At 36.2% G+C, this 20,996-nt stretch overlaps 1 long non-coding RNA gene across 3 annotated transcripts in view; it reads left to right on the plus strand.

The window, feature by feature from the left end:
* The window catches only part of LOC118551211 (uncharacterized), a 104,848-nt gene that overhangs the window by 44,696 nt on the left and 39,156 nt on the right, over positions 1–20,996 (plus strand). The window contains exon 4 of one of the 3 annotated variants that reach the window (XR_013446166.1): positions 532–2,042. The exons of the other annotated variants lie outside the window; for them this stretch is intronic. This is a non-coding gene — a long non-coding RNA (uncharacterized LOC118551211). Of the gene's footprint in view, positions 1–531; positions 2,043–20,996 lie in introns of those variants that run through there. 3 annotated transcript variants of the gene reach the window in all.

The raw sequence follows: 20,996 nt of genomic DNA on the forward strand, positions 1-20,996 counted from the left end.
TGAAAGGAAAGTTTCACACCTAAAATAAAATAAAATAGGATAAAATAAATGCTTAAAATGAAAATGTGATTTGTCATCCAAACAATTTAATAGTTGATTTAAAGATACGATAGTCACTTGATATCTGAATCAGGGATCTGAATCAAACGAGGTGCAAGAAATAGCTCCAAGATAAAGGCAAATTATATAGAGGTAGAAATCATGAGAAAAGAAAAAGAAAAAAAGATGACATGAAAGATAGTTCCTGGTGACCTAACAAGCAATTAACAATTAACATAGTTCGGGGCGGGGGGGGATAAATGTTAGAAGCAATAACAAAGAAGTGATAGAAGAAAATTTTCCTGAGGTAAAGAGAGATCTGATACCCATTAAAGATGTTTACCAATCTTCAGACTGAACTGAAGAGAAATGGTACACACTTAGTTATAACCTGCTAAATTCCTTGCATGCTAATGAGAAAGAAAAAAATATTGAGCTTTTAGGCAAATAGAAAAAAATAACGTAAACTGGCATTGGACTTCTCATTTGCAGCCCTGGAAGGTAGAATACTAAAAGCATCTATGAACTGCTAAGGAAAAGGGTCTGCAATCCAAGAATCCTTCTATGTTAACTTGCCAGGAAAAAAAAAAAATTGAAGATATGTAACAACTCAGAAAATACATCCAATTAATCCATTGAAGAAAATACTTAAGGAAGAGTCTTTGGGCCAACTGAAAAAAAAATGTGAATTAGAAAAAGACTTCAAGATATGAAAGAAGAGAAAACAGTGAGCAACTACTCTTTCTCTCTTACCTTCTTTTAATATAAGGCTAAATAAATAGGATACACTAAGAATATGTAATATCTTTCCTAAATAAGGACTCGTAACAAAAGGGATATGCAATGAGAGACCTTCTAATATTGATATATGCCTAAAAGCAGTAAGTAATTTCAGCAAACTTATGCATTAGTAATGACTTGAAGGTCAGAGAGGGGAGTGACAAAAACATTCTATCTCATTTTTAGAGGTGAGGCTGAGAAAAGAGCAGAAGAGAGAAAAGGTGAAAATCATCTAAGTGTTTCATCATAATGTGGTGAGAAGTAAATGGAAGGCTTGGGGGTAAAATGGTCAACTTTTTTTTTTTTTAAGTAGGCTCCCCGATGGTTCAATGCCAGGCTTGAACTCACACCCTGAGAACAAGACCTGAGTTGATATCAAGAGTTGGATGCTTAACCAACTGAGCCACCCAGGCACCCCTAATATGGTCTATCTTGATGTGAGAGATGGGCATTTTGTGTTCAATGAATAACTGTAAAATATATATTTTATTACTAGGTCAGGGGAAATAATTTAAGAAAAATGGAAAGACTAACAGTGAAGTTAAAAAAGAAAAGGAAAAGAAAAACAGAGAAAATAACAATGTAAGTTATATAAACACAGAATGAAGATTAAGAACTAAACCCAAGTGCATATAAATATACCTCAATGTATGGCTTAATTCTATCAATCTTCAAACATTTGAAGTTCCCGAAATACATTTATCAAGTTTTCTTAAAACCGGAAAGCCAGTAAAACATTTATAGAATTATTATAGAATCAGAAAATAATGTACCTTAATGGGTGTTATAGAAAAGAAATATTAGAATGGTATGGGTCATTAGCATATTTATGTGTATATATTAGGATATTTATGTATGATTCTATTCTAGAATCTTGATTTCTGGACTTTAATTATCTAGAACGATTAGTTTCTTATTAGCACTGGAACCATATAAATGACTGGATCCTGGACTGCTGAGAAAGTTCTCTATTAATATTAATAGTATTACACTGTTAAAAGGTGTCAGTGGTCCAATTTTCCTAAGCACATGATAAAAACAAAATAAATCTCTATTGAAGTGATGTAAGGTCTGTTTGTTTGGCCAAAAAAAAAAAAAAAATACTGTCCAAAATTATTCTTCATAACAAATGGAAATAAATACATTTAACTTTTTAAAAATTTATGTATTTATTTATTTACTTTTAAGATTTTATTTTTAAGCAATCTCTACACCCAACATGGGGCTTGAACTCACAACCCCCAAATCATAAGTCACATGCTCTTCCAACTGAGTCAGCCGGGCACCCCTACTTTTTTTTTTTTAGATAAATTTTATCAGAAAGTCCAGGAATATTTATATGTTCAAGTTTGCACCTATTTATAACTTCAAAGAAGATTTCCATGAACTTATGAACGCTTAGGTGTAAAAAACAACAGAACATGAATTTTTCTTGTATTGTTGAGCTCAAGTTGTAGAACTTTGTAAATCTGTTGGAAAATAGTTCCTTTGATTTAATATTAGCATATATTCTGGAGCTATTTAATGAGGCAATAAAAAACAAGCAAAGAAAATGTATAATGGAAGGCTAGAAACCACAAAAGCAAAATTCTTGATTTGGCCACAATATTTTAATTCCCAAAATTTCACTGACTTAGAGCTCTCGACTCTAGAGGAATCTAGAGGATACTCATATGTGCATATTTTTGGAATTTGTTTCCTTCCAAGTTGACAACGTCAACTTTGAAAATTTTTACATATTTGATTTTCACAATAATTTTATCAAGTAAGGTTAAAAATTAGTAGCCTCCTTTTACAAGGAAAGAAACAAAGGAATGGAGACTTTATCCACCACCGTTACATACCCAGTGACAAAATCAGGACATGGAACCCAGGTGTCCTGAATTCTTATCGTGTATATTACCCACACCAATTTGATTTTATTTTGAATATGAGAGAGAAGATCAATTCTTTTTCTATCTGCTTGTATTAACCTAGTTTTTATTCAGATTTTATGCAAACACATTTTTAAATACTCATCTTCCACTTCTAAAAAAATGGTTTTGTTTATTAATTCAGACCTTTTCAACAAAGTATTTTAACACAATTTTTATAGAGTTCAAGACTAGGGGCGCCTGGGTGACTCAGTCGGTTAGGCATCTGCCTTCGGCTCGGGTCATGATCCCGGGGTCCTGGGAGGGAACCCTGCTTGGGGCTCCCTGCTCGGCGGGGAGCCTGCTTCTCCCTCTCCCTCTGCTCCTCCCCCTTGCTCTATCTCCTGCTCTATCTCTCTCAAATAAATAAATAAAATTTTTTTCTTTAAAGACTAATAATCAGTATGGTAAGGACATTTTGTTGGCTGAATGAACGGTTTTGTTTGTTTTGGGAAGTGAAGGAACAGGTTATGTATCACAAATTTATCAGAAGACAAAAAAGTGACAATTTGTAAGTATAAACAGTTTTACATGAAATGCAATTGGAAGGAAAGTGATGAAGGTGTAGAAGACATACATGCTGTCTTAATATCTTTCTTGAAATATTTATGTCATTTTCCTGTATTTCAACTCCTGAAGCAGAATTACTAACAGAGCACTATTTTATCAACAATAATAATATCTAAAAATTACTGGCATTTCAAATATTTTGTCCAAATTGCGCACAAAAAATACTGGTTCCTTTACAGCAGGTTTTCCCTTTGCAATTACCATTGCAAAGTCAGTGACTATATTCACAGGCGATTTGTCCAACCACTGCCTTCCACCACCTTAGAAAATAATTTTTAGGGGTGCCTGGGTGGCGCGGTTTCATCTCAGGTGATGATCTCAGGGTCCTGGGATCCTCGGGGAGCCTGCTTCTCCCTCTCCCCCACCCCCCTTATGCTCTCTCTTGTTCTCTCTCTCTCTCTTTCTCTCTCTCTCACATACATAAAATCTTTTAAAAAAAGAATTTTTAGAAAATTACTTATGATTTTAAGTCATAGGTTTGCATTTCACCACCAAAATATCACCTGTGGAAATGCAAATAGTTCACAGTATTTAACCAACATAAAATGCTTATTAAAAGAAAGGGAATATAGATATTTCTTTTTGAAAACAAACATTTATCTGCAACAAACAGGGTTCTCATTTTCTAAAGATCTATCTTCTCTGAACAAAGTAAATGGGAACAGACCAAAATATCTCTTCTACCCAGAATATTTTCTGAGTAGCAAAAAGAATTTATAGACTTTTAACTGTTAATCTCCAAAGAAGACATGAAAATGTTAGATGATGATGTGGTTACAAATTCTACTCTAACCTATAAATGTCTCGGGAATTAAAAGAAAAAAAAATGATTCACTTCTACCCTCAATAGCATAGTATTTTTATAACCAATCCTTGCCCAATATTAAATTAAAAACTAAAATCCCGAGTGTTCTAGAGACACAAAGGACATACAAATACATACAGCTTCTATGAAACAGACAAGCACAGTGGCATTTTAAAGTCAAACTTTATGTATGTGGGCTAGAAATGAAGGAATGTAAATACTCTGTGTTCTAATTTGCATCCATTTGGAAATCAGAAATGGAACCTCATAAATTTCATATTAAATGACACATAAATATCATAGGTTAGAGGACACATTTTCAATGCAATATTATGCTCTAAAAGGGAAATTCACTGAAGCTGGTGAAATGAATAGAGTTAATGCCCCAAGTATTAAACTGGAAATATAATCTATAGATATTTAAAGTAGACTCTAAATAGCCCACAATATTTTCTGCAGAAGATGTAGGCAAGTTTCTAAATGTGGCAGCAGTATTATGTTCAGTCAACTTTCTTCTGAGTTTCAGACAGACCTCCAGAGTTGAGAGGGCTAAGCATTTTCCTAGAAATTCCAGAAGCCAATCATCTTCTGAGAGTCACAGCTTCTTGAAGAATGTCAGCCCTATCACCACTTCCTCACCCTCAGTGTCTTTTCTCCCCCCACCCCCTTCACCCACCGGAGTTATGTCAGAGGAGCTTTGATTAATAACCAGAAGAGTTGCCACTGAGTTCAGGAAAGGACAGAGTTGCGCTTATCTCTAACACTAGTGATCTAATATTTCCCCCTCCATGATGTCTGATAAAACAACTTCACAGTTATACATTGTCCTCATGGGTCATAAAACAAAGGCCACCTAAAACGTGGCCTGAATGGAGTGAACCACCTCTACTCTGCCCCCAGGGAACTCTCCTTTCCAAAATCCATTTTCACCTCACAATATTACACAATCCGGATTTATTAATCGTGACGCGTCAGACCAGGTTAGAGACTACAAGTTGATTTGTTCCATGTAGAGTCATAGTATTACTTGCACAGGATCTTATTTTTCTTCTCTTGTTCCCTCCTTTTTCTTTTCTCTACCATTCTCGGATGTTCTTCATTGTCTATTGTCTCTCCTCATGAGGCCTTTCTTCAGACAGCAGATCACAGAGGAAGGCCGCCGCTGTCTTGGGTGATAAGCGGTCCCTCGTTTCTCCTGAGACAGTGCCCTTCCAAATTCTTCATCATACCCTGCTTTTTGGCTGTATTAGCATTATTTAGAAGAGTACCTTTGAGATTCACTGTAATGCTGCCCTCAGGGCCTTTATCCTCTGTCTTAAGGTGAAGCTATTTCATAAAGAAATCCTTTCAACTCTTCCATTAGAAAACCGTCTTTTAAATGGGGTTCAGACCTTTTTTTGATATGAATTCAATTCTACAATAAAGAAAGTTACTTTCATTTTTAAAAAGTGTGAAGAGTAAGTCCCACTGGAAAGAAAATCCTCTCATTTGGTTTAAGACAGATGAATAATAAAGAGAGAAAAAGATAACTGGATTGTTAAAATTTGACTGCAAGGAGAAGATAATTTCAACTCGAGAGCTGTCAGCACAGAGCAGAAGAAGGATGATAAAACAGGGATCAGAGATACCCGAGGCAAGTGAGGGTTTTGAATGAACAACTAATAATATTGAACAACCTGTGGACATTTTGAGAACACTAAGAAGGTCGTATCTAAAAGCATTTTTCTTTACACTTTGTGTTCTATGGGATCTGAATATATTACTAACAGTAATTTATACAGGTGTTCAAATAGTCTTCATTTATCGCTAAAACAATATGAAAAATTGAAACCAAATGACAGGAAAGAGATGTGCATATGAAAATTGTTTTATGCTTTATTAAAAGTTATTTATATGTAAACAATTTTATATATAAACACTATTATATCATACATACTTTTAAAATAAGTCTTTGTTTTTCTTTTTTTTTTTTAAAGATTTTATTTATTTATTTGACAGAGAGAGACACAGCGAGAGAGGGAACACAAGCAGGGGGAGTGGGAGATGGAGAGGCTCAGTGTCTATAGGATGCTGGTGTTAGGTGATAGATTTATCCCACTCCATCAGTACAGTCTCAGAAGAGCTCTTTATGCCTCCACAGTTTCTTGAAGGTTGGGACAAATTTTCTGATTGACTTCTAGATGTTAGCATCATCACCATCATACATTTTTCTGATATGTGAGCCTCTTTCTTTCACTACTCTGGTGAAGAGTAGTGAAGACTTGGGGAGGCACCCCAAGTCTTTGTTTTTCTTTTCTTTTTTCTACTGTCTCCCCTCTGTTTCCTTCTCACCCAATCGTCTCTCCCCACAACCATGTTAACAACCTATTATGTATTTGTAGTATATAATATACTTATAACCTCCCAGTTTTTCTTACAAGATTTTCATTGTTCCCTTTTTTCATTAAAGCTAAAATCCATCAAGAATTTTTCTTTTTTGGGGCATCTGGGTGGCTCAGTCAGTTAAGTGTCTGCCTTCGGCTCAGGTCATAATCCCAGGGTCCTGAGATCGAGTCCTGCAGCATCAGCCTCTTTGCTCAGTGGGGAGTCTGCTTCTCTCTCTGCCTACCGCTCTCTCTTTCTGTCAAATAAATAAATAAAATATTTTTAAAAAAAGTTTTCTTTTTTCTTGGTCTAAAATAAGGACACAGTTTTATTTTTTTCCAGATAGATAGAAATTGTACCAGCTCAATTTTATAACCCTGTCACCATTTCCCTTTTCACACTGAGTAGAATGGCCATCTTGGACAAATACTCAATTCTTGTGTAAACTGGGATCTATCTCTACATTATCTTATGTTTCAGTGACCTGCTTGCTATTTATTCTGCTTCCAACATCACATTGAACCTGATTATACTGGTGAATTCGTTTTCTATTGCTTCTGTATCAGATAACTGAAACTTGGTGAATTAAACAATACAAAGTTTGTATCTTATAGTTATGAGGACAGAAGTCTAACATGGGTCTCACTGCAGTAAAATCAAGGTGTTGGCAGGGCTGTGTTCCTTTCTGGAGGCTCTGGGAAAATCCATTTCTTTGCATTTTTCAGCTTCTAGAAACTGCTGGAATTCTTATTTCATGGAGTTCCTTCCTCTGTCTTCTAAGCCAGCAACAACAGGTCAAGTCATTTGCAGCCAGCCATCTCCCTGGTTCTCTGCAGCTGAAAAGTTCTCTACTCCATTTAAATAGGACTGTAATGCTATCCTCAGTGCCCTTATCCTCTGTCTTAAAGTCAGGCTATTTCATAAAGGTTTATGTAATTAGGTTGGGTGCACCTGGGTAATCCAGGATAATCTTTCCATCTCAAGATCCTTAACTTTAATCATACCTGGGAAATCCCTTTTGCCATGTAATATAACATAATCACTGGTTGTGTAGATTAGGGGGCAACTTTTGGGGGTTGTTATTCTTCCTACCACAAGTGGCTTTGGGTTAAGTTCTGATATCTGGTAAGGCTAGTATCTGACCTGCCCCATCACTATTTTGTTTCATGCTCTTTTTTTTTTTTTTTTGCGCTATTTTTTTGAAGATTTTATTTATTTATTTGGCAGAGAGAGAGAGAGAGAGAGGGAGAGAGCACAGGCAGGGGAAGGAGCAGAGGGAGAGGGAGAAGCAGGCTCCCCACTGAGCAGGGAGCCCGATACAGGGCTCAAACCCACGACCCTGGGATCATGACCTGAGCCTAAGGCAGACGCTTAACCGACTGAGCCACCCAGCCCCCTTCCCCCCTTTTTGTGCTATTATTCAGAATTTTTTCTTTATGTTTTAAGAGTCTTTATTACAAATCTAGAAATAAATAATTATAGTTTTAGAATTGCATCAACTATGGGAAACTTATCTGCATATTTTCCAAATTTTACAACATAAAATGCCATGCATGTGCATTTTTTGGCCCTGGTAACGGTAAGCAGAGGAAAATCTTTGCACTTGATATGATTCCAAATCACTTCAGAAAAAACAAAAACGGGAAAAAAAAAAACATGTATGTGTAATTATAATCTTAAGTTTTCATTAAAATATAGAATAATTTTTGTTGTAAATCTTCAAGGTCTTTACCCATCACTTTCGGAGGTAAAAGTGGAGCAGAATGGGACTATGCACACAAAACACTCTACAGCCACACATACTCTTTTCCAAATAAAGTGAGCCATGCTTGATTTCATCTGACAGCTATCTTTTTTTTTCATTTTTTTTTTAAGATTTTATTTATTTGTCAGAGAGAGACACAGCGAGAGAGTGAACACAAGCAGGGGGGATGGGAAAGGGAGAAGCAGGCTCCCCGCTGAGCAGAGAGCCTGATGTGGGGCTCGATCCCAGGACCCTGGGATCATGACCTGAGCCGAAGGCAGACGCTTAACGACTGAGCCACCCAGGCGTCCCTGACAGCTATCTTTTTGTGTGTGTGAAGAACTAGATAGTATTTGGCTGTCACTAAAAATTCTGTCCAGCTATGAGAAGTATACTGATTGGAAGAGTTGGGCTAGGGGAATATTCTTGCCAAGATAAGAACAGAGAAAAAGCCAGTCTTCTTAATAAGGTAGTATTATTGTGCACACTCACACAAATACACATAAATATATGAATTGAAGCAGGATTTATTATTTATTTATTTATTTATTTATTTATTTATTTATTTATTTAAAGCAGGATCTTTTTAAATCCAAATTGACAAGAATCCAGAGCTTGCTTAGGAAGCGTACTGGTTACCTCCTTTGCACTGCTGCTTACGCCTGGCCTTACATATCTCTTATTTCAGGCACCACTGCAAAGACTAGTTCCATGTGGGCTTTGACAGCTTATTGGAGGTTCATCCTAGTTTCATGCTTGCACCTTTCAGTGTCCACATCTGGGTAACTCCTAAATTCAGGAGAATTAATGCTTGTTGGAGATGAGTCATTGACTGATGGGGAAAGGGAGCTGATGGGTAAATGTTTCCCCTTTCTCCCCTCAAATAAGTTATGATATAATCACCTAAAGGAAGTAGTCTTCCTTGATGAAAGTCTGCCAGGCTGCTTCATGACTGCCCTTAATGCTTTTATCATCTTTATACCTGATAAGTCTTTCTGGATAAAATTTTCTGATTTACCAGAACATTATTGCCTAGATAATTTGGCATGCGTTCTTTGGCCCGCTTTAATCAAAATCACTTTGAGCAATGTCTTCTATTCAAGCATTGTGTGATTCCTAACTCTTAACATTTTTTCCAAAACTTAACTACCTAAGGGAAGAGTCTTCTCGGGGTCTAGCACACCCCTTGCCGGTTCAACAAAATGCTCATAACACCAAAAAAAAAAAAAAAAAAAAGTACTGAAACCTAACTTAGAGGTTTAATGGGAATGCTTTCAAAAGGTTTAATGAAATACTTTCATGGGAAAATTTCTGATTTCTGATTATTTCTGATTATTTCTTTTTTTTTTTTTTTTTTTTTTTTAAAGATTTTATTTATTTATTTGAGAGAGAGAATGAGAGACAGCACAAGAGGGAAGAGGGTCAGAGGGAGAAGCAGACCCCCCGCTGAGCAGGGAGCCCGATGCGGGACTCGATCCCGGGACTCCAGGATCATGACCTGAGCCGAAGGCAGTTGCTTAACCAACTGAGCCACCCAGGCGCCCATTTCTGATTATTTCTTAATCAAAATCCAGAGAGTTATTGGTTCCAAACTAAGCCTCTAAGATATTTACTTTAAAAAAAAATGGTGTATAAAAATGTTACCTAGTACCTGGTCTTCTTAAGTGTTATTTTCTCTCATTTAAAACTGATGTCAAAGAAAGACTCCCAGAGTCTCTAATCATTATTTGCCTCCTGGTCGACTTGATTTCCTCAGGTTTCTGAATCATTTCTAACCACTAAGTGAAGTCCTTAGTTGGGTCTTCCCTTAGGACATAATCAGGCCATTGAATGCATTACATATTCCCACTTTAAAGAGTTTCCTGTGAGCCGACAGCATGACTGTGCCTCACAGAGCACTTTACCTGAGAGTGCTCAGCACTCATTATTCCCAAAACGCTGAGCAAATGTGTATTTAATATGGATTCCATTTTTGAATCTGAAAAAAAAAGTATCCACAATCATTTTGTTATTTCTAGCATTTGTAAATAGTTTAGACTCTGAAGTGAATTTGCATAACTATTTATCATCGCTGTCTGTGAACTATTGCTGTGTATTCACAAGGAGACATTTTATAGGCACTAATAGGGTTTCCGAGATGTGGTTAGACATGCCCTCAAGGAGCTCATAGTCTCATGAAGGAGTTTACAGTCTATGAAATTGCCTTTTTCAATTGCCTGGAAACACCAGGTACTTTGATTTCTAATCCCTCCATTTAATTTAGGCTTAAATGACATCAAAAAGAAGAAAATAAGTAAGATATTTTAGAATATTTGGAAATTTAGAAATTGTGGCTTATAAAAAGTAAGTCATTTGAAGTTTTTGATTGGATGAAATGTCTACTAGTTCCAAACAGATTTTGGAGAATTCTGATTGCTTTAAGAGTCCTACATCACTTATTTTGGGAGAGTGGGATTTAACATACATCAGCTGGCAAAAAGAAATTAATTCCTTGCATTAACATGGTTTCTATACATACATCTGCTTGTTTATTTATTTAGTAAATATTTAGTGAGTTTCTGCTATAGACCAGATGCTGTGCAAAATGCCAAGGATACAAGAGTGAATGAACAAGACAGAATGGCCTCTGCTTTCATGGAGCTTACGTTCCGTTGGAGGGAAATTATAATAAATAAGTAAACAAATATGAGAAGCAATTATAAATTATGTAAAGCAGATAAAAGGGTGATGTATTGGGTTTTATATGGCTATATTTTAGATGGGGCAATCAGGAAAAGTTCTCTAGGGAATTGACATTTAAGCTGACAAAGATAGGTAATTGAGAAAGAGATGGGCCTGGACAAAGTTCTGTGGAAACATTCCAGGAGAGGCAGGGATAACCCTGCCTGACCTTTTGGACCTTTCTAAACTGCAGTGCAGGGGGTGGGATTAGTGTTCAGAAATTATGTTGGAGATGGAAGCAGAGGCCAAATCATGCAGACCTAGAGGCCATGATGAGGAGTTGCCATTTTATTCTAAATGCAATGGGAAGCCAATGAAGAATTTTGAGCAGAATTTAGATTAATAGCAATAACATGACCAGTTTCTTCATTGTCTAAACAGGCATTAAAATATACAGAGCCTCAGCTCAGTGTAGCTATCTCTTTTGAAAGTATGAGTGGAGCAAAAGTAGGTTTTGAGAAGGTTGTGATAGATTAATACTTGACCAACAGCAGAAGGATCAATGAGTAATGAAAGCAGCTGGGATTGTATGACTCTAGATCTGGGGACATGAACCCAGTCTCGAGAAAAGGAAAGTCCCAAAGAAATTCTAGAGTGGATGCTGTGTTGGTCAAATTCCATCTTTGAAGAAAGAGCAGTTAGTGGAATTTAATTTAATTCAGAACAGATAAAAATTCTGTGTCTGAGATGAAGAAAATTAATTGGGGTGGGGGCAATGGGGAAACAGAACCACTGAGAAAGATACTTTTTTAAAAGAACAGTTATGGACAGAGTGAACTCCCAGTTGGCCTGTGAGTGAGGTAGTGTGACAGTAAGAGTGAAGTTGGGTGACACTAAGAAAAGAGGCCAAGTGTACATTAAAATGGAGAAAGGTGACTGTATGCTACCTGTCCCCATTTAAACTGTAGTTTGAGAATCTTTACATTACATTTTAACAGCTCTTTCAATCAAATTATTTGTAATAACAGAAAGTATGATGTGAAGAACGTGTAGAATAAAAGGGAGAGTTCCTACTACATTCCCCAGGTTACAATCTAGAACTCTTGGAGAGTAGGATTGTGTGAACCAGGGGAACTTCTGTTTGAAGACCTGAAGTCTTCATCATGGATACAATGGCCTAAAAAAGAGGGATTATAGTGGTTTGTTTATGTGCATCAAAATCCATCAAAATAAAAAAAAAAAAATCCATCAAAGTCAAAGTCCTTCAAAATCCTTAACAGTGTCTTCTAAGTAATGACCAAATGAGTGGAGGCTAGGAGGCCAGCATATCAAGAAACCTCAGTGCAATGGGTATAGGACTGGGGAGGCAATGAAGAAAAATGTAGAGAAATTAATCAAGGAAGAGGTGGTTCCAAGATAGTGAAATTGAAAATTAATGCAGAAAAACACAGACACATCCCAACTGTAGGAGGATCTATACAAATGATTATGTAAATGAAGTGAAAGGGGTTAAGGGTTGAGGTTTCTTACAAGTGAAAATGCCCAAAGGCATTATCTCATGTCCGTCTGGGGTTCATTACTAGAAAATGATTAGAATCAATGTGATGAAGTCAAGAGGTACCCTAATGGAGAAATTGGCTTATGAAAAACAATAACAGAATTAATGAAGGGGCTTTAACCTTTAAGTTCAATACATATTTAATTCTGTTTGTCTGGGCAAAACTTGAATATAAGGGAAGTAATTTATTGTTAAAGCCATGTAAAGTGCAATGATTATTATGCTAATAAGACTGGATAAGTAAAATCTCTTGCTTTATAAATGTCATAGATTAAAGATGGATCGTGCTGATAATTAGAGCAATGACGATTTTATGATTTTAACACAGATCATTTTACTCCAGCTTTAATTGTCTTTTTTAATTTAACAATTTTATTTTAATTATGGGGAGTCATATATAATTATTTTGAACTTCGCAAAATTATTCACGTGTACAGCAGTTTAAAGCCTTACACTAGATATTTAAATGACATGAATCTTTTCACAATCCCAGTTCAAGATTTTTCTAAAGAAATGGACAGTTTGAAATTATATAAGAGTACTTTCATAGGAGGACAATTTGCTTTAACAGTTCCTGCTTTTGGTTTTCTATCTTGAAATGAAGACTGTTCATGCGTAAGTGGCTCTCATATTTTGAATCCATTATCTCTGGTATTTGCAATTAGCATACTGGTCAGTTTTTAGTTGCTCTCAAGTCTGAAATGTTCATATTAGATAGGAGAAATTAACTCATTTGTGACCTTTAACATGAATACTGTGTATTTCCAAAATTTCACGAATTATCTTTGGAAGTAATTTAATTTTGTAAGTGAACTGGCTACAGAAAGTTGAGTTGTGTATGCAGTGTTTTGGGGGAAATGAATATTTTATAACAGATAAAAAAATCCTCCTAATTTTACTGCCTCAATATTTCATAAATCATTTCCCCCTCCTCACATTCCCTCCATCTAGACTCTAACTATCCTAATTCAGGTCCTGATTACCTTTCACATGCCTAACCTTCTGCTTTCAGTTTCTCTCATCCATTTTTTTGCCCGAGTACTGCTTACTTGTCTTTTAATATCCATTATGGAATAACTTCTTCGAATATATCTTCTTAAACTCTCTTCTCATTCTTGTGGATTCCCACTAACGAATCCTAATTTGATCATCTTATTTAACTTCCAGGGAAAATGAAGATTGCCTTACCCCTATGATGAGGTTTGATTGGCTTAGCTTTGTCAATGATTGTTTTAGGAGACACATGTGACACCTAATTCTGGCCAATGAGACATGAAGAAAGGTCTGCAGGCTACTTTCTAGGAAGGTTTCTTTGGAAAGGGAGAGAGGGAAAGAATGAATAGCAAAGAATAGCCTTTCTCTGAATGCCAGACTTGTCAAGTCTAGATGTGATTACTGGATCTGCTACAGGATGAAACCAACTTAGAAAAGGAAATTGCTAAAAGAATCACAAAGAAGCTGAGCTGGAGTTTTAGTTTGCAGAGCCTAGAGCCTGCCCTACTGATAAGCTTCTTGTCATTTGACATAATCAATCTCCTTTCTATTTAAGCCATTTTGAGTTATTTAAATCACTTCAAACTGCTATACATAGAACTGACTACAGCTGAACTAGGTGAAATTACTGGTGACAGAAACTTGGGACAAAGAATGATATGTTCTATTTCCCATTCTGTAAAACCCTGTCCATATTCCCACCAAAAGAAACAGAAGATAAGGAGAGGATATCATAAACTACCTGATTTGTTGGTGATCTAGCCAGATAGAAGAGGAAAGCAACAGTGGAGGTTTTGGGCAACTGAAAAAAAAGAAAAAAAAAAAAAGGTATGGCTTCCTGTTTCCATTTCCTGATTTTTCAAAATGTGACTTGGAAAATGAGTGTATTCATTTTCTATTGTCATTAACAAATTACCACACACTTAATGGCTTAAAACAACACATGTTTATTATCTCAGTTTCTGTGGGCCAAGATTCTGGATCTGGCTTACCTGGTCCTCTGTTCAGGGCCTCACAAGGCCATGATAAGGTGCTGGCCAGGCCTGCATTCTCATCTGGAGTCTTGTCTGGGGAGAATCCATTTCCAAGCTCCTTCTGATTGTTGGCAAAATTCATTTCCTGTGGCTCTGTGACTGAGGGCCCTGACTTCTTGCTGGCTGTCACTGGAGGCTGCCCTTAGGTCTTAGAGGTCATGTGTGGCCCCTTGTCACATGACCTTCTTCATAGGAAGTTCACATAATGCAGCTTTTTTCTTCAAGGCCATAAGGAGAGTCTCTCTTGTGTGTATTAGCAAGGCAGTCTTATAAACATATAAACTCGAGAGCATTACGCTAAGTGAAATAAACCAAACAGAGAAAGACAAATACTGCATGGCCTCACCTATATGTGGAATAAAAAGGTCAAACTCATAGAAACAGAAAGTAGAGAAGTGGTAACCAGGTGTGAGGGTATAGAACAAATAGAAAGAGGTTAGTAAAAGGGTACAAACTTTCAGCTATAAGATAAATAAGATCTGAGGATTTAATGTAAAACATGATTACTACAGGGTTTTATTTTATTTTAGAGAAAAAGAGAGAGAGCATGTGTGTTAGTGGGGGGAGGGGTACAGGGAGAAGGAAAGGGAGAGAATCTCAAACAGACTCCCCACTGAGCACAGAGCCCATCACGAGGGCTCGACCCCTCGACCCCGAGATCATGACCCAAGCTGAAATCAGGAGTCGGGCACTTAATAGACTGAGCCACCCAGGAGTCCCAATTACTACAGTTTTTAACACTATATTATATAATTGAAATTTGCTAAGAGGGTAGAACTTAAGATGATCTCATCATAAGAAAACAAAAAGATCAATGTGTGAGGATGGATGGACAGACGTGATAATTAACTAGATGGGGGGCTCCTTTCACAGTGTATGCGTATGTCAAGTCGTCACGATGTACACTTTAAATATCTTAGAATTTTATTTGTCAATTATACCTTCATAAAACTGAAAAAAAAAAAACATATCACAACCTAATCTGAGACTTTTGCCATCTTCTGTTAGAGGCAATATACTGGTCTCATGCACTCTCAAGAAGAGGGAAGGAACTATTCAGGATGTAACGCTAGGAAGTGCAGATCGTGCAGGCCTTCTTAGAATTCTGCCTATTACAATGAGACAAGTCAATATTTGAACACTATTTGTACTGTTATCTGGAAGCAAACTGGATTTCATTCTACAGCATTGGGAACTAGATTCAAGTAATGAGAAGAAAACAATTTGTGTAACTATTTTTTACATATGTTGCACAAAGTTATTGATGAAAGTTATAAAAATATATCATAAAAACCTGTATCTTTAAGCAGAAGTTGGATATAATAATGTTCAATATTTTAATAATGTTTATATTTCATAAATATGTATTTATAGCTGTCAAAACAAAATTTAAAAAAAGACCATATCCCTAAAATTCCTGAAAGAGTAATAGTTGTGTTGGCCTGATTCTGTCTCATTTAGCCTTTTTCCCTCTACCAAAACAATTATTTTTATAACTTGATATTCAATAAGGAAATTTCTTTAGATGGAGACTCTGATGTCTCCAAAGAGAATATTTTGAAATGAGTGAGATTAATGAGACAAAGTACAAAGGTAACTCTGTGGACCTAATACAACATTATCTATGTATCATTTAGGGACTGTGTTTGTATTGAGATTTTCAGTGGCAGAGAGAACCTCCAGAAATAGTTTCTACTTCTACTTTCTGCTAAACGTTCTATCTAGTGATAAGCTCATTTTAATTAACTGAGTTTGATATCGAACTTTTGTGGGCCTTGTATTTAAAGACAACCAGAGTGAACTCAGATACACTCAATGCTTTTGAATATGACCTTTTCTCAAGTGTGGATCAGCTTTATATTTGCACAATGACCTACTTTTGTTAGATGGTTTTATGAAGAAATATGCTTATCCCAGGGTTATTAAAAATAATCATAGTAACAAAAAACAAAACAACATCAGCAAACATCAGATAATACTTATGAAACCTGAGCTCTGACTTTAGAACTCTGAGTTCTAATTAAAAAAGCTGACTATGATATCTCATTTAATCTTCACACTAACTTTGCAGGGAAAGTTTTATTACTAGCTCCAATATTTGGATGAAGAAATGGAAAAAAAATTGGAGTTAGATAGCCTGCCCAAGGACACATAGATATTGTCATATTCCAGACTAATCTGGCAATCTGATCCCAAAACTCACAGCTGAACTATTATGCCATTGTTCTAAGAATGGAGATAATCTTGCCTGGGACTTGTTATATCCACTGTGAAAAAGAGACAAATTAATACAAATATGAAGGCATACATTCCTTTAGGTGGTAGATAAAAATTCTTAATAACTTAGAATATTTGATGTATTGATCATCAGGGGTGTATTGGCCATAAACCTGAAATATTTAAAAGGTCTCATGAAAACGTGCATCAGGAGTTTTTCTGTTTCTGTATTGAAGGAGATACTGGAACACTTATGTTCATGGAAAGGGATATAAATGCAAGGAGAATGGAGAATAATTAAGAAGGTGTATAATGTTAAAGGGAACAATTTAGTATATCTTTTTGAAGGTGTCCCTTCAGAATCGGCATTGGACTTGGATATTGCCTAGTGCTGTGGAATGACAGAAAGATACCATGAAATGAGTAAAATAGAAGATTCTGTGAGCCAAGATTTCTCTCCTTTTTCTATATACTCCCAAGACTAATCACCTATAGATTAAGAAGGAATCTTACTGCCAGCAATAAATTAATATTTCTAAAACCGAAGTTAGATAGGAAAATCTTCCAAAGAAAGTGTTCAGTATGCTTTAGAGGAAACCTCCTTCTGGGTGAATTTTTCACTTTTTATTGGATTGCCTTGTTTTAATGTAGACATAGTTTAAAAGTGAAAATGAAAATGCATTTAGTGACCTCTGAAGGGTGTTGGGAAAATGCACTATCATTCTGTAAATAGCTTTCAATATGAAATGTGATAGGTATTTTGGAATTGTCCAAAAAGCAATCTTGAAACTTCAAGCAAAGTTAAAAAAAAATGTCTATACTATTTGAGGGTGTCCCCCAAACTATAGGAATCTGACAGTTTCTATACAGTTTTGCTGTCTAGAAAAATAAGTCAATGCAAATAAGGAATTTTTCCCACTAGCAGTAGAGACACTTAAGAACAGAAGGGTTAGGGATGTGTAAGGTTACTCAGTGATATTTACTGAATCTTAACACTCAATTCTTAGTACTTTGTTTGTTTTCAGAATCTTTGTAACTGAGTTTGTTTTGTTAATAAATCTAAATTGTAAGAATTAGGCTCTTGATTATGACCAATAGCCCTTAAATGTTTAAGTACAAAAGGAACTTAATAAGCTAAACAGTACAAATTGGCTTTTAATGTATTGTATGGTGATGAATCTAATGGAAAGGGTTATCAGAGTGGGTTCATATCCAGTGGTATTTTTTATTCCCAGCCATTTACTATTGACAAATAATGATGTTGCCTATTTGTGTCGAAGCGAGGTGAAATGAACATTGTCAAATCTACTTTCCTAAACCCTCTAAGTACCAAAGTGCTGCTTCCTTGTGAGGCTCTTATATAATTGGTGGCACGGGTTTATCACTGTTTCTCTCCTAACTCAAATAAAGCTATTTCAACTTCTGTATAAATATAATCCTTCCTGCTTTAATATGGGGGGAAAAAAGTCTTTTAAGGACAGGCTCAGTATTTTCCTTTGGTGTTAAAAATGTAGCAATTATTGGAACAAACAAAGGGACGAACAATATCAGTTGATTAAATGAGTTTCCTTTTTAAGTTATGAAATCTGTTTCTATCGAGGGACATCTGAGAAAAATAAACAGCTTTTGAAAAAAAGCAAAGCAAATTCTCTCTCATTATATAATTAGGTCAGTGGACAGAGATTTACTCTTTGTTTTGAGGATCATGTGGATTCTGGGGTACATTGACCATTATGAAATTTTGTCTTGAGCTAATGGAAATATATTTATATTGATAATAAGTACAAGCTACATTTTGACATTCTGATTAGTAATTAGATAAAATAGTCTGAGTACATTAACAGTTATATAAAGTACATTTGTTAAACACCCCATTTCACATTTCTAAATTTTTCTCCTTAATGCCTGGTGTTAGAATCAAAGGAATTTCAGTATGAGTGTGTGTGTGTGTGTGTGTGTGTGTGTGTGTGAGTGAGAAAAGGTGGAAATAAGGCTTTGCCTAAAGTTTATTTCCTGAAAGTATCATTTGTCCTTTTTACTTCTCTCTTTGAGATATTAATACCTCTATATTATTTGCATTTCAATATTTTTTGAAGTAATTTACTGGTTTGTAGTTTCTTGACTTCCTTGACTTCTAAAACTTTTTGATTTACTTATGTGTTTCAGCCACTCACATGCATGGTTACTCCCAGGTTGCTCAGTTTTTAACATGGTTTTATGTACATGGCCTCAAACTTTGAAATCCTTTTCTCTGACTATAGTCTTTTGTCTGCCCATTCAGTCAGCCCCTTACTGCTACTAAAACATGTGTTTTGCCTTTAGGTTCAACTCTTGTCTTTTTCTGATCATCCCAGTGTAGAGTCACCCACTGGTCATTTATCTCCTAAACCATGTCCCTGTCTTTTTACTTCTGCACTCATGAATACCTTAACATTCTACTGAATTGTCTGCTTTTGATTGTAAGTTCTACTATTTGCTGCTCTAGTACCTTAGTCATGTTAGTTAATTTTTCAGTCTCCCGGTTCATCTGCCAGGTGGGGATTATAAAAGACCTAGGCTTGCTCTAAGGGTTAAATGAGATTACACATGTTAACAGTGTGGAGTGGTGCCCGGAACAGCCTGATTGATACATATTGAAATTATTGTATTCCATGACTCAACCTGACAAGTCTCAAACTGGGATAAATTCTGCTGCCCGTTTTCTTCTTAGTTATGAATAGCTGATTATTGCTGCATGCAATCTTGTATTTTAGCTCTACTACAAGTTATTATTAAAATATTATATATTATGTTATTATGTAATTTTACAAAAGATTACTATAAGTCACAATGTTTTATCATCCAAAACTAGGGCACACTGGGGAGAAAAGGAGATGCTACCAACAATTACACTGGTTCTATCTTGGGCAGAGTGTCATCCTATTGTTATTTGAGCAAAACAGCGTTCAAAATGTGCCCTCTAATTTTTTTTGTAACTTCTCTTGAGCTATTGTTTTTCTTTTAAATCAAGAGGATGTGGGCAATATGGCTGCTTAGGTAGTTGCTATGCAAGCAAAACAGTTCACAATGACCACATAAAGAGAATTTTATAGCAGTATCTTACCCACACCACCCTGTTGAATGTGCTTCTCCAACATGACCTTCGTAGAGCTTCAATCCATAATACATGCTGTTTACCTACCCCTTTTACTTCCACGATGTTTAGGTGATAAAGCCATCACTGGTTTCAGAATGTGGTCTCAGTGACTCCATAAGCACTCTATTGACATCCATTTTGTCTGCCTCCTTGGTTATATCTTAACCTCTCTCTGACTTGCACCTTGCATTTCCCTTCCACTTCTCTGGCCATTTCTTCTTATTTTATTTTTTTTTAAGATTTTATTTATTTATTTGAAAGAGAGAGAGAGAGGGCAGGAGCACAAGCAGGGGGGAGGGACAGAAGGAGAAGGAGAAGCAGACTCCCCACTGAGCAAGGAGCCTGAAGAGGGGATTGATCCCAGGACCCTGGGATCATGACCTGAGCTGAAGGCAGACGCTTAACTGACTGAGCCTCCCAGGTGCCCCTGGCCAGTTCTTCTTGACTTATACATGTTCAAGTTGCCTCAGTCTTAAAAAGAGATATCTTAAAATAGAGATATTCAAATTTTTATTTCTTAATTTTTTTACCATCTCGTATCATACAAGCTAACAAAGAAGCTAGGAAGCTTTTGAAGCACCCCGATTGATTGCTGATGGCAGTTTGGCTTAGAGTGGTAATGATGGAGACAAATTTTGGATATGTTTTGGAGTTAGTGTTGATAGGCTGTAATGGTAGGTGAGAAAGAAGGACTTGCATAATGGGCTTAGTGATAGTGACTTTTATTGAGGTGAGGAAGCTTCAGGAAACAAAGGATCTGGGTATTGAGTTCAATTTTTCAATAGTTATTAGGTATGAAAAAGTTAATGCCAGGGATGCCTGGGTGGCTCAGTTAGTTAAGCGTCTGCCTTCAGCTCAGGTCATGATCCCAGGGTCTTGGGGTCGAGCCCCACATCGGGGGTCCCTGCTCAGCGGGGAGCCTACTTCTCCCTCTGTCCCTCCCCCCTGCTCTTGCTCTCTCTCTCTTTCTCTCTCTCTCTCTAAATAAAAAAATAAAATGTTAAAAAAAAAAAAAAGAAAAAGTTAATGCCAACTAAGCAGTTGACTAAGTCTGAGGCTCAGTCAGACATAGGAAGGTAGGAAGTGTGGTGTCATGGAAGCTAAGGGAATAGTGTGTTCTGTGAGTCCAATATTGCTAATGAGTCAAGTAAGTTAGGTGGGAACAGATCCCTGATCATTGTA

Source organism: Halichoerus grypus, chromosome 3 (genome assembly GCF_964656455.1).
Source record: "Halichoerus grypus chromosome 3, mHalGry1.hap1.1, whole genome shotgun sequence".
NCBI classification, from domain to species: Eukaryota; Metazoa; Chordata; class Mammalia; order Carnivora; family Phocidae; genus Halichoerus; species Halichoerus grypus.